We start from the raw sequence: 15,194 nt of genomic DNA, 5'->3' as shown, positions 1-15,194 counted from the left end.
AGGGAAACCAATGGTTACCATGGGTAAAACTGATCACAAAAAATAGCTTGAAAGAAAATGAAACACTTTACCACGGCTCCTTTTACTTTGTTTTAGGTTACCAAGCCGCAAGCACGATAATAAACTCCAAGGTGTTCTGATATAGAAAATAACGGACTTGGCTTTGCCTCAAAATTGTGCATTATTTTCTCACATCGAGATTCGCCACACATTATCACTTACAGTGTCCGATTAGCAAATCCGTAGGATTTTTCTTTCAGCTCACTGTTGAAGTCTTGAAACTGAAGGACTGAACGTGAAGTGAATTCAGTTGCATTATGATCAAGTCTGTCGGTTCTGTTCTGAGATAGATTTATGAATACTGGTCTTCTTTTGTACAACCTAGCAGACTTTGTGTAGGAAAAATGACCGAAGCATCAAGGACACTGGCTTCGACATGATTCACCTTTATGACGCTATAGCGCAGCTGTGAGGCTCTTTGTGCTTAACTGTCACTGTTAAAACTGATGATGCTATAATATTTTGTATTACTGTTTGGTGTTTTTTTTGTAGCACAAAACTACATAAAGAGGACTCCGAGAGGGCAAAATCCTTCTGTTTAACAATGCAGAGTGAGCATAATTATACTGTCTGTTAGCTCTGTATTTAAACTTTCTGTTTGAATATTACAATGTAAAAGTATAAAACATGGTTCTGATCATCATTTAACGTCTGACCTCTTTCTCTTGTTATTCTCGATGTATAAATAAAAATAATTTCTCGCCAAGCGTAATGGTACATATTGTTACCTCCATGCATCTGAAAGCAGGGAGATTCCTTTCATCCGTTTACATTTTACAGACCATATGAATGTCAAATGAAAAACTTGTTAAAAATCCAAATCTAGAAAGAAAAAAAACATTACAATGTCAATGTTGTTAAATACTATTATTGCTATCAGAAAAAAAAAACAGCGCTGCATTAGTGTTTTTTTTTGCTGTCTGGGAGACTGTTTTGGTATTTATCTATGTATTACTTGTGGATCGCATTTTGCTCACTGCCTAAGTTATGAAATGAAACAGTTCTTAGGGCTCAACAATGAGACAGATTTGTGCTGTTGTTGCTTTCAAGGCCCCACTTTTTAAACCTCTCCTCACCTTTTTTTTCAACCACAAATCCACAAAATTTAAAACTTTAATTTAGTTTCCACACTTGTTGGGGCTGGGACTAGGTCAGAGCATCAGCTATATGTTAAAATGTATTTATCAATTTATATATTAACTGATGTTATCTAGTCACAATGTGCTATTAGTGGGATTTGAATATTGGTTGTGGTTGGTTGGGGTGAGGTGACAGAGCTGTATCCCATGACTCTGGCTGTAGCTGCATAAACTTACCTGTTCCTGTTCTGCAGCTGGCAGACTGAACTACCATGCTAGCTGGCTTGTTGTCAATTTGCGTAGAGACCTTTTGCTGAAGCTTGAAATTGAACTTGTATATTTTTCTCTGCATATGAAATGAATAAACAATTAATGGCCATTTATGACTCATTGTTTTGTTTTTTTTGACTGATTGTTAGGTGGATTCAGAAAGGGACACATGGGATCAGTCAGCTCATTCTGTACGAATCCCAATGTAGGGTTCACAATAAAGGGTGACACGGGAATCAATTGTCTCTCCCATCCCATCCCGAGCCCATGAAAATACTCCTGTCATATCCCGATCACGTGACTGCCCCTACCCCCCCTCCCACAAAAAAAAAATCCTGTCCTGCAAAATCCTGAGAGAAGGACTCCTGAATCCCGTCCCGCTCCCATTTCGTTCCCTATGTTGTCTAAAGTTATCTGTTGCCCCCCTGTAGCATGTTTGGTTAATCGCGGTCAAATCACTGAAGTTGCCTTGGAAATTTAGGCTACACTATACATGCATTACCTGCAGGCCCAGGCGATTTCATTACGTAATTCCTAACGGAGATCTTCTTACAGCTCCTGAAAATGGATTGAGTGGTCCGTCGATGACACTTTCAATTGCAACAGCTTCTTTCCAGAATCCATTTTGCCGACTCGGTGTAGTGACTGACGCTGATTGATTGGCTTGTGAACAGGGCAGCTGCTTTGTCTTGCTACTACTCTGCGGCTAGCAGTAGCCAATCAACAAACGTATTGTAAGTTGTAAGTGGTTCTCTTTTCTAAAACGAAATGCTTCGCAATCTTTGTGCTCACTCACCGCATTGCAGCGTCATTTTTTTATTTAATCTCCGGCTCCATCCCGCTCCCGCCCGCTCACGTTGATTTCTATGCTCTATTCCGTCCCTATCACATTACCAACAGTGAAATTGACACCCGTACCGCGGGACTCCCGTGGGAATACCGTGACGTGTATTGTCACCCTCTAGTTCACAATCAATGCACTCAATATTTCATAACGTTTTTCTCATCATTTTTGGTTTAAGAAACAAACTCCTTAACCAATAAATTAAATCATTTTACAAGCAGATTGACTCATCTATATTAAATTAAATTGTAGAATAAAAAAGGTATGACACAAATTGAGCTAATGTCTAGGGCTACATTTACATCGCTACGTTTTGGTTTTCAAGTGGCGTTTTGAGCCAAAAGCGATCTTCGTGTTTTTAGCTCCAGAAGAAGAACTAATCTCCGTTTAAACTAACACGCCCAAACCGCACATCTCATCAACATTCTGGTATACTGGGCATAAACTGGAGGCAGCATGTATACTCCGCCCGTTGCTGGTAGTTGCCATGGTAACGTTAGTAGCTTAGTCTCAGAGAAAGAGACATCATGACCAATAAGACCCAATCAGGTGGCGAAACATTGGCGTCAGTGTCGGTGTTGCCAAAGGTCTCTGTTTGCGGCCATTGAGACTGCAACACAACCCCGCAGATTCCAAACCAAAATGGGTCAGAAGTGTATTCAAATGTCTCCGGTTTAGGGGCTCGGAAACCCCAGAGCAGTGTGAATGAGAGGTGTAAATGTAGCAAAAGATATCCGTTTTTTAAACCAAAACGTAGCAATGTAAATGTAGCCTAATTGGATTGATTGGAAAGGAAATGCTTAAAATATCTCTAAACTCCTTGGTTAGCCTGAATAGTTATACTCGTTTTAGTACTGCAGATAAACCCACAGGTGTTACTAATAACATTAACAAAGGCTCTATTCTACTCAAGCAGCCCATTCTCATTCCCAGGGGCGTTTGACGCACAAGCTCATTGCAAAATCCTATAAAAGTAAGAGCCACAAAGTACCCGTAGGGAGGAAGTGTAAAATTGCCATTAGACATGGTCTCAGTGCACTTTACAATTAAAGGAACACATAAATAACAGTCAGCAACAACACAGTTTAACAGCATTAAAGCAGTAATAATAAAAAATACAAAACCAGCAACATCAGAGAATGAGTGAAAATGTTTGTTTGTGAAGAACGCAGAAAGGATGGTGTTCTATGTTAACTATAGTATAATGAGTAGAGGTCGTGTTTTATCACAATGGACGTTATATTCACAGATGCATTCTTACCATAGTAAGGGTGGATTAATAAATATACTTTGGAAAGATAATCCAAAATTACAATTTTCTGGAGGGCAAAACCTGCTGATAAAGAATATGCAGAAATATGTTCTGCTATAGATTGAAACTGTACCTATCTACATTTAGCCACAGATATGTATTAATGCACATCTTCCAAAGCAATAATGCAGGCAATCATGTTAGAGTATTTCATGTAATTTGTGGCATTAACTTTTAACTTAATCTGAATAAGCCTTAAAAGTATTGCCTCCACCCAGGCAACATTATTACCCACATAAAACAGCGCTGCAAGCCTCAGGACAACCATTTGCCTGAGGGACAAACCCGCTTCACTTTCTGTCATTCCATGACACAATTTATAACAGTAGTATTGTCCTTGGCTATAGCTAACCTGGCATATACAACTACTAATGAAGTAAACACACCAAGAGAAATTTGTACATGTTGCCAACAAGAAAAGAAACTGTCTCACAACGATGACAGTGACGACAGTTAGTGAAGGAGAATGTGAAAAATAATCGACTGAAGAGTTTTCCTTAAACAACCACTTGGCCTTTACAAATAGTTCAAATAGTTCCTGGTCATTGGTTTTGAAGTTGTTGTGAAAGGAAAAAGGTTTTGCCCTTTCCGCCCTGAAGCTCAGCTGTTTTCAGCCTTTAGAACCGTCCTGTATTTGCAGCAGAAGGGATACCATAGACTTCTTGTGTGATGATGGGTGTCTCCTGTAGATTGTAACTTGCAGTCTAAAAAATGGCATTGTCAGTCGGTTGCTTTGTCGATCAATGAAACACTTTGGTCCAAGATATCTTAACAAGTAATAATAAGCAGGTAGACATTAGACTTCCTGTTTGTTTGTTTGTTTTATTTGGATCCCCATTAGCTTCAGCATAAGCTAAAAGCTATTCTTCCTGGGGTCCTACAATCTATCATGTGACAATACAATTTACGACATCGCATTACACATCATACGCACAAGACGTTATTCAGATTAGACAACATTTGAAAATACAAATCATATTTTACAATTAATGCAATTAATCACACACACAAAAAAGAAAAAATACAAATAAACAAATAATATAAAAGAAGTTGAAAAATTGCACTACACCGAATAGATTTAAAAAAAAAAAAGATATAACCAAAAGCCCTATGACAAAATCTCTCTAAATTGATATTAAATATTGAAATATCTTTAAGGTAATATTTCTTAAGTGATTTTTTAAAACCATACTGAGTGTTTTGTTGTTTGATAGTATTTGGAAGAGCGTTCCATTCACACATTGCTCTGTACGTAACTGAACGTTGAAATGATTTGGTTTTCACTTTAGGTAAAACTACCTCCTACTGCATGCCTTGTTGGATTATGATGTATATCAGTACTAAAAAATAGTTTTGTATCTAAAGTAAAAGGTGTTTTGTTTGTTATAACATTATGTAAAAAAAAACATTAGTGAATACACAAATCTGTTTTTAACTTTAAACCATGAGAGGCTTTCATGCATTTTATCAACATTTGATCTAAACCCACACAAGAGAACATGTGCCACTTTATTCTGAATCATTTGTAGTTTTCTTATATTAATTGTTGAGGTGCTGGACCAAACCACAGAACAGTAATAAAGGTTTGAAAAAAACAAAGCATGAAGTACTTGTTTAACGGTCTGTAGTGTAACGTTTTTTGCACACCTTTTAATAACAGACAAAGTGTTGCACATTTTAATTACCAGTTTCTGAACATGTCTATCCCAACACAATCTGTTATCAATCATCACTCCCAAAAGTTTAGCCTCTTCTCGTTGCTCTACAGAATGTTGCTCTATGCTGAGTTCAAGTTTCGTTTTGGAACATAAAGAAAAAGGAGTTCCAACCACTAAACAGGTAGTTTTAGATACATTGAGAATCAATTTGTTACTCCTTATCCAGTCCACCACTAACTGTAGCTCTCTCTGTAGTTTTGTATTTAAATCACCAATATCAGTTCCTGCTAAATATATAGTGGAATCATCAGCAAACACTGAAATGCTTGCTTTATCTAAAACAGATGGAAGATCATTGGTAAAGATTGTGTAGAGGCACTTCCTTGAGGCACGCCATGTTCCACAACCCTTACCTTTGAAAAGCTTCCATTAAAGTAAACTAATTATCTTCTGTCTGTCAAATATCTTTCCATCCATAATATTGCTGTTCGTGAAAAACCATAATATTTCAACAGTAAATCATGATCAATTATATCAAATGCTGCAGTGAAATCAAGCATTACAACACCTAATATTTTCCTTTCCTCCATATCCTTGAACCAGTCATCTACCATCTGAGTCAGGGCAGTAGCTGTTGAGTGTTGTCCTCTATATGCATGCTGAAAATTTGTAATTAAATCAACTGAATCTGTTCATAAACAATTCTTTCCATTATTTTACCGAGAATTGGTAATAAACTTATTGGTCTACTGTTTGAGCCAGAGAAAGGCATTTTCTTATTTTTAGGTATTGGCACAACTTTACATATTTTCCATGCTTGCAAACATATATTTTCCATAAAACACATATTAATTATATGAGCAATAGTAGGAGCAATGATTGAAACTATTGGCTTAAGCAACTTATATTCAAGATAGTCAACACCAGGTGGTTTGTTTTTACAATTCATCAGAAGTAATTTTAACTTAAAATTAAGTAACTTTAGAACCACTGACACTCTTGAATTTAAAACTACATGTTTTACCTTCCATCGTCTTATTTATCAATGTATTTGATAAATCTGTCTTGTATGACTGTGTAATATTTTTAAGCTGATTTATTTTATTTATGAAATATTCGTTGAGATGATTCACCATATCACTTGGTTTAGTCAAAAATTCACCTTCATTTTCTAAATAACCTGGAGTTGATTTATTATTTCCTCTTAATATATTATTCAATGTATTCCATAATTGTTTACTATCATGTTTTATTTCTGTAATTGTCTTATTGTAATACAATTTCTTTTTCTTCTTATTTAACTTAGTTACAAGGTTTTTAAGTTTACATATATTTGCCAGTCCGATTTGAATTTAGATAGGATTGCTGCTTGTTTAGCTAGATCTTTTTCTTTCATAAGATCTTTTAATTCTTGATCTAACCACGGGGTGTTGACATTTCGAACAGTAAACTTTTTATTGGTGCGTGATTTTCTACAATTGTCATTCAAGTTCGATCAAAAAGCTGAAATACGTTCTCTGGATCCTTTTGTAGAAATACCTCTGACCAATTAGCATTTCTGATATCATCTTCATATTGTAGTTGATTGAATCTTCTAAATGATCTTTTCATTATTACTTTTGGATCCGATTTAGGAACTTTTGTTTTCCTTACAATTGCAATAAGATTATGGTCACAACCAATTGGCACAGATAAGCAATTCGAGCAAAGTTCTAGTCTATTTATAAACGTGTGGTCAATACAGGAAGCTGATTGAGTGCCATCCCTTTTTATACATATTCTAGTTGGTGTGGATATTTTTGTTTCCCAGAGGACAAATCCTAATGATGACGGGACCCCTGTCCTTTTGCACATCACCATTTTTTCAGGTCAAGTCTTCATCCTGACAAACACATTGGTTCTTTACATTACCCTTACAATAGTTTCAAATTGCCAGACATTCCTCCACGGTGCTGCTGCGGAGGAGGGTCTGGCTAGTCCACACAGCATTCCGGGATGGGAGAAAAACGTGCTCTGGTTTATTGACATTTCTTTCAACCAATCACAATTGTCTTGGGTGGTGCGAAGCGCCGGACACAATGATGGCGCATCTGCAAAATAGCCTTGGGAAGGAACTTGTTTTGGTGGAACATGTGTGCTTTTAAAAGTTGTTTTAGTCGTGGAACAGAAAACTTAGATTGGACAGATAGTCTAGCTAGCTGTCTGGATTTACCCTGCAGAGATCTGAGGAGCAGTTATATATTCCTCAGAAATCCACCGGAATTTAGAACGCCAACACAAAGAAAGAGGAAGGTGAAAAATGAGGGCCATCCGGCGCAATTTCTGGCAGCACCGTAGCCAACACAGACTCCCTTAACAATAATTGGTCAGATTTCCAAGACATTTACTTTGGATCATCCTGATGTGTGCCATTTGTACTTCAGAAATGTCAAACCCAAATGGGCAGATTTCTGTAAAAATGAACTGAGTATTCCCCTGCTCCCCAGAGGGTGAACCCTTTTGGTTTTTAATATTTAATGAGCTGTCCTTCGGCACTTTCCACTGTTCAACCTCTCTCCACCCACCACATACATGCTAATGAAACTGCCCTCAGATTTAGGAGGGAGATGAACTCTCACAAACTTTTCTTGTCTACTCTCCTCTTCTTCATCCATTCTTTTTCTTTACCTTGATTGTTTTTACCTGCTGTTTCTCCCGCCTCTAAGAGCTTCTGTCTCCTCTTTTTTATTCTTTTATGAAATGGCAAACCCTTCCTGTGCACTCTTGGCTCTCTCTAGCCCTCTTTTACCTCCCACTCTCCCTTTCATCTACCTGTACATGTGCATTTGGCAGACGCTTTTACCCAAAGTGCCTGCGTTGAGCTTAAACTTTATGAATATTGTAACTCTTCTGAAAATAGACCATATATATACTTATATATGTTTAATAAAGTATACTAACTATACTATACTTAACTTGCCATTTGGTGGCAGAGAGATTTCCACCCAAACACTCATGCTTACTTATGTCCAGCACATCTGGGGACATTTTGTTTTTCTCCAGTCACTTTTCTGTCACTATTTTAACCCTCCAAATTGATAAGTAACTTTTAAAATTACGGCTGTCAAAATAATGAATAACAAAAAATGAATGCAGATTAATCCATTCCATATTGAAGTTTGCATACAGACGAAAATCTGGTGCCACTGATATGTCTGCGCTTCTCTCTGATGCTCTGAAACAGATGTTACAGGAAACACAAACCCCGCTGCATGTGACGCTAGATAACACCATACTCAACAGAAGCTAACGTTAGCCTACCGCTAGCTAGTTAACACTATACTCGACAGCAGCTAAAGTTAGCCTACCGCTAGCTAGTAGCTGGATTAAACACGGTTAAAATGCTGACAGCTAACGCTAAACAGTGTAAAGTGTGACTGTGTTTTACTGTAGAGGATTCAACACCGGTATGTAACAATCTGCAGCTGCCATCGGAGAAACAACACAGACGGTGCGTTCAATGAAACTGGTAAACTACAGCCTCGTGGTGCATTTGAAGTTATTGTAAATGTCCTTTTCCTATCTGGTTGTTGTTTTTGTCGTTCAACAGCAATTTACTAGTGAAATAAGTTATTGTTATTGTTATACATTATTATTAAATAATTTAATTTTGACCATATGGCCTTAGCAATAAACAAGCCGTTTAATGCCACCAACTGTTGTTTAGTACCCTTTTTTTTTTACTTTCTTAAAAAGTATCGGTTCAAGCACCGTTAATTATGTATGTGATTAATTTCGATTAATTAATCACAGAGTATGTAATTAATTAGATTAAATTTTTTAATCAATTGACAGCCCTATTTAAAATTTCTTGTATGACATTAAATGTGAAGCCCACTCACAAAATATCTTGCACATTATAATTCCTCACACACACACACACACACACACACACACACACACGCACACACACAGGAATTCTTCCCCGAGGATTGCCGTGACAATTACATATCTGCTGATATGATGGAATAGTAACACCTTGACCTTTGACCTGCACAGGGTGCTGTGAACTCTCAACTTAATTTATTTGCTAAACTGTGACTGATGAAAGTGAGGGATTATTGCCAAATTGATCTGGGGTGATTTGTGTCCAAGCTGTATGGGTAATCAGCATATTTGCTACACCTATAGTGACCTTTGACCTTGCAAATAACCTAATCTAAAAAAAAAACTATATTAAACATGGGGGCTGTAAATCTTCGCACTTCACAGTAAATAAAAACAAGGGTGAATGATGCAGAATGGACTGGTGAGCTAGCGTAATGCTACAGCTAAAACAGAATTACCTCAAACTCACTTCGCAAAATCAGCATCCCTTGTTAGCCATGGTCCACTGTACCTCTCCTCCTTCCCTTTTAAGATTTTTCAAGTATCATCTTTGTGGCCAAATGCCTGGTTATTGATGATGATATCTTTGTTTGTATCTGTTTTAGTCTGTCTAGGACAAATCTGTCATCATCAGTTTGTGCTGTTTTTGCCACAGGCTCAGATTATTATTCTAAGTGTCTGACAACATCATGGAAATGATCCCTACAGAGATTGGGGGATCCTTTCCATAGTGTTGTCAGAAACTTGAAACAATAATATGAGCATGTCAGTGGCAAAAACAGCACTTTATGTAGCCGTGAGTTGAAGATGCCCAATTGCCCAATAACTTACATTGTAACGTGTTTCGTCTTGCTTAATACTGGACCAATTTCAAAGATTATTGTTCCCATCAGTCACAAAAACATAGAAAAATAGGGTCCATGTTGAAAAAGTTAACCTTTAAAACTCATATCTTGCAGTCTGATACAGATTGCAACAAAGACTTTATAAACCTTGGGATAACAACAATCCAAAGTGCATTGCATGTCACCCTGCAAAATCTAATCTAATAGAGTCTGTAAAGACTGTAAAGAGCAAAAAGGTTAAGTGAATATGTGTGATATTAGTGACGGCTCCAAGTCCTAATCCAAGTCCCTTTGGTTGCTTGGATTTGGGGATTGACTAATAAGGACTAATGACTGGCACCTGGATGAGTTGATTGCTCACGTCTATAAATAAGGGTGCCTGGGCAGTCACTCTTCCTCTCTCCCTCCTCAAGGTTGCTTGGTTTGTTTGGACTTTGGTCGAGTTACTTTTACTTTCTTACATTGCCACACCTTCACACATCCACACACTACACACATTACTGATAAACTGATAGCATGTTTAACTTTGTTTATTTAAATACATTTAATTGAATTGACATGTGTTTTCTACACATTTTGTCATACCTTTGAGCCAGGTCATGACAATAGGGTCAGGCTGATCACTTGAATTAGCCTGGAGATTGGTTGTAGCAGGGTTGGTAATGTTGAAAACCTAGCAAGATTTGAAAATATACTCTCATCTGGTCTCTGTCTAACCCCTCCCCCTGCCCTCTGGGCTCCACCCACACCCAAACGTGCACGAGCACCGCTGCTTCAGAGCAAAGTGGAGAAAGGACCCCAATTAGACTTCATGATTCATCCAGCGGTAAACAAACGGCTAATAATATCATACAGAATGTTTAAAACCAACATGACTACTGTTAGCAATGCAGCGATGGAAAGGAGGCATTTCATTGGTTCTTTTCAAGCAGACCGCGAGGCAGTGATTGGTGGCCGTTTTTACAGGATTACAGCAGCTACAGATGACGGATCTTTGTTGCTACCTGTCAGCGTACAATGGCGGACTCGAATGCACAACCTAGGACGAGGATGAACAGTAAAGTATACTTTATTGTTCAAAGAACAATCAGGCAGAGGTACAAAATCGGCAGGCAAAAAACGTCGTCGGGATACAAACGAAAGGTCTAGGAAAGCAAACAGAATTATTTCAAAATAAAACAGGAAGGCCAGAAAACAAACAAAACACAAAATAAGAGCGGGGACTGAACATGACCCTACCTTTCAGATTCCATAAGTTATTTATTGCTGTCGGGTGTAAAGACAATTTCAAACAATATATAAAAAAATCGGAAATATTACCAACCCTTTAACAGGTGCAAGACAAGTACACTGTATTTACTTTATAGCACAATATTACAAATCACAAACCTGCTTCAAGGGATGCTCTAGAAACCAGCGTGGGTTCAACAATATGAATAGCGCTTTTGACACACGGGATGGAAGTTGAGTTTAATGGAGCAGATACTGTATCTAAGAACTTCAGGCCCCTTTCCTGCACTGAAAATAATGACTTTGTGGTATGGTAAAATCTATTAAATTAATTCATGTAATTTATACATTGTAAAATCAAGATTAAGTGTGAACTAGAATATCTTAAGTACAATTTGCACAATTTATTCATGTAATAACTTAACTGAGAAGAGAGTAAATTTTATCATATACTTACAAATACTATTTAATGTTTTATAGTCACAGCACATTAACCTAAAAATACTAAGTACATTTTAATCGACTGATGGTTAGTCAAAAGTAGAGATTAAATGTAGTTAGCCGCATTCTTGTAGAAGTCGTCACCCAGTCTGGTTAACTTCAGAGTAATTTAATGTTAGCTGGCTGTGATTAAGCTCAAACTGTTACGTTCTGTAAGGAAATCGATGTAACGTGCTGGCTGCCTGTGTGTCTGTCCTCTAACGTTGTACATACGTGCCAAAGAAGGAAAGTTTTGGATACATGCAGATGGCAGGTGAACTTGGATACCAATTAAACATTGATGTGTAGCAGCAAGTGCCTGTATGATGTTAGCCATTTTATTTTAGTGAGCTAACGTTCGGTCACCTTTTTAATGAAAATGAAATGTTTTTAAAACCTACACTGTAACAAATTGCTGTAAAAATACTGGATATTTTGCACAGTAGTGTACCGTTTTCCATTAATACAGTTGAATACTGTAAATTCTGATGTCTTTGAGGAACAAAATATTAACGGCAAGCTCCTGTAAAATCTTAGGGTAAAAAGCTGTATTTATTTTTTTACAGCAAGCTACCTATAATCTTACGGTATAATATAGTAGTTCAGTTAACTTTAAATCAGACTTGATCTTCAGTCCGTTTTAATAGTTCATCTGAGCAAAATAAAACATTTAATGAAATTTAAAAATAGGCCTACACATCAGTGTTTTTATTTGAGATTGAGGACACAATAACAAGAAGATGAAGAATTAGTTTTCATCCGGACTCTTAAACTGACAGCACCAAACTGGATGGAGCACTTGAGGCATCACCTGCTGCTTTCCTCTCCGTTCTCTCGTCAACTGTCCCCGTGGCTTTCTTAAGAAGGTAAATATAATCGTGCAAAAGTCAGCATAATGCTAATGTGATTTTGTGTTGGATTAACATTTTATTGACGGCTTTTTGTCAATACTGTCATAGATACACTGAAAAATGAGGATCTCCACAGGGCTAGCAATACCCACACACTGAAAACAGACCATAAAAGAACAACTTTTTTTAAAAGTAACTTTAATTATGTGGAGCCACTGTCCATGTATTTTGGTCAGAATGAGTCAGGCAAAGAATGTTTTGGACAATATGTTCCTGTGAAAAACACCATTGAGTCTCTCTTGTCCTCAAAGTCAGTGATGGAGCAACTGCAGCAGGCAAAAACCAGAGTACAACCTGATAATGTTTTACAGGATGTGTGGGATGGTACTTATTATATTATAATTATTGAAAAGAACTTGCTGCTCAACCACATGGCCCCTTCATTAGGTGTAATCCCGTTTCAGGATTCCTTTGAAGTCGTCAACCCCCTAGGGTCCGCGAGGAAAAAGCACAAGATTTTGGCCGTGTATCTGACCCTTGCAAATATTTTGCCCTACAACAGATCAAGTATTTATCACATGCAACTTGTGCTACTTTGTCGAGAGCAAGACTACAAATATTTTGGACAGGATCTAGTGTTTGGCCTTCTTATGAAAGATTTGAAGGAACTTGAGCTGAATGGAGTAACTCTGCCGGATGGCCAGCTCTATAAGGGAACCCTGTGTGCCATAGCAGGAGAGAATTTGGGTTCACACAACATTGGGGGCTTAACTGAAAATTTCAGCAAGAGCTCACATTTTGCAGATATTGTGAGATTGATCGGGAAGCATTTCAGGCAGATCCTCTGGCTAAGGGCCCTGACCGCACACCACAATCGTATCATAAAAACACTGAGGCTGCGAGTCATAATGTTGAAGCAAGAGGATGTTGTGGTGTTAAATTTGACTCCATTTTCAATCAACTGGCATATTTTCATGTATGTCAGCCTGGATTACCTCCTTGTCTTGGCCATGACCTTTTTGAGGGCGTTGTCTCTACAGATTTGGCATTGTACCTCAACCACCTTGTTTTAAAAGAGTTTACTTATGTTGAACTGAATCGGCGCATTAACCAGTTTAAAACTCTCTGGACATGCAGTTCAAAATTTGTCTTTCCTGAGAATGTTGCCATTGTTAATTGGTGATAAAATAAAAAGCCCTGGAGAGAGTGAGGTGTGGCAGCTTATTTTACAGCTGAGAGAGATCGTGGAGATGGTGTGTGCGCAAAACATTTCCACAGGCCAGGTAGCATATTTAAGAGTCCTGATAGATGAGTATTTGTACATCAGAAAGCAGAATTTTGCAGGTCATCCACTCAAACCTAAACATCACTACCTAAATCATTATCCAGAACTCATTGTTCAATTTGGGCCACTCATCCGTCTATGAGATTTGAAAGTAAGCGCGCTTATTTCAAACAGTTTGCAAGAAGGCTGCACAATTTCAAAAACCTCTGTGGAACCCTTGCTTTTGCAGTCTTTTCTAAGTGCTGGAACACTGTTTCCACCATCTGTTGTGGTAGAGAAGGGAACTGAATTTATTGTGGGAGACTACAGTGATAAGATCAGACAGTCAGTTGCTCATCTTCATTTTGATCATGTAAATACCCTCATTAGTCATGATGTGACAGTAAAAGGGACAACATATAAGAGCAACATGTTTGTTGTTGTAGGTCATAATGATGATGACCTTGTAGTGGGGAAAAATCAAAAAGGCTGTCATTCATAAGAATTCAGCCGTGTACTTCATCACTGAGGTATATCAGGCTGTTCGTCAACCAGAGATTAATGCTTACCACACTTCACCGATGCAGGAAGCCTACTACTGTCAGTCAAGCAGAGCTCCTTGATCACTACCCACTGCCTGAGTATTCAGTTTGGGGTATGTCTTTGCTAACTCTTCATCATTCTGTACCAACATTTTACATTCATGTCATCCATTGGTGACGAAATAAAGGTCATCATCCTCAAGACTTTGCCCAATTTGTCTGAGGATACTCAAAAACGGATCATTGCAGCACTTGAAATCTCAGGTGTGGAATCAACAGAGGACCTCAAATATGTGCAGCAGGATGACCTCAGATCTCTTGCCTGTTATCCAGCAAAGGAAACTTCTGGAGGCATTCAAAATGGGTAAGTATTATCAATATAGTGTTCTCCTGTCCAGTTAAAGCTGCAGTATTTGGTCAAAAACAAGACCGTGACCTATGGAATGAACGCAGAATGAAGTAGTGATTTGGGCTGGCCACAGACTATACAATTTCTATTATTGTACTGTAGCTTTAAGTCTATTCAAAACAATAAGTGGAATTGCCATACAAATTCACAATCTCTAGTGTTTATTATGAGTTTGCATGCATATGTGGCAAATATTGTGTAATAGTGATACTAATAATATATTTTATTTCCATGTGTTCTACAATCTACTACAGTCACACTTGATCTACAAATCTTGCCAGATGACTCTACACATACAAGTCTGACTTCGCTCTCTAGTCCATTGCCTTGCTTTTCATCTTCACCGTCCAGCATTCCATCCAAGTCAAGCTCTTCAGAACCATCAACACCATGTACTTCACGCAGCCTAAGACAATCAGCCACTATATCCAGTAAGTGGCATGAAACCTTTGAAGTCCCATGGGATAAAATGCCAGAGGAAGT

This window comes from Sander vitreus, chromosome 7, assembly GCF_031162955.1.
Source record: "Sander vitreus isolate 19-12246 chromosome 7, sanVit1, whole genome shotgun sequence".
Classification (NCBI taxonomy): Eukaryota; Metazoa; Chordata; class Actinopteri; order Perciformes; family Percidae; genus Sander; species Sander vitreus.
The sequence above is the reverse complement of the archived record's forward strand: the minus strand, read 5'-3'. Positions refer to the sequence as shown.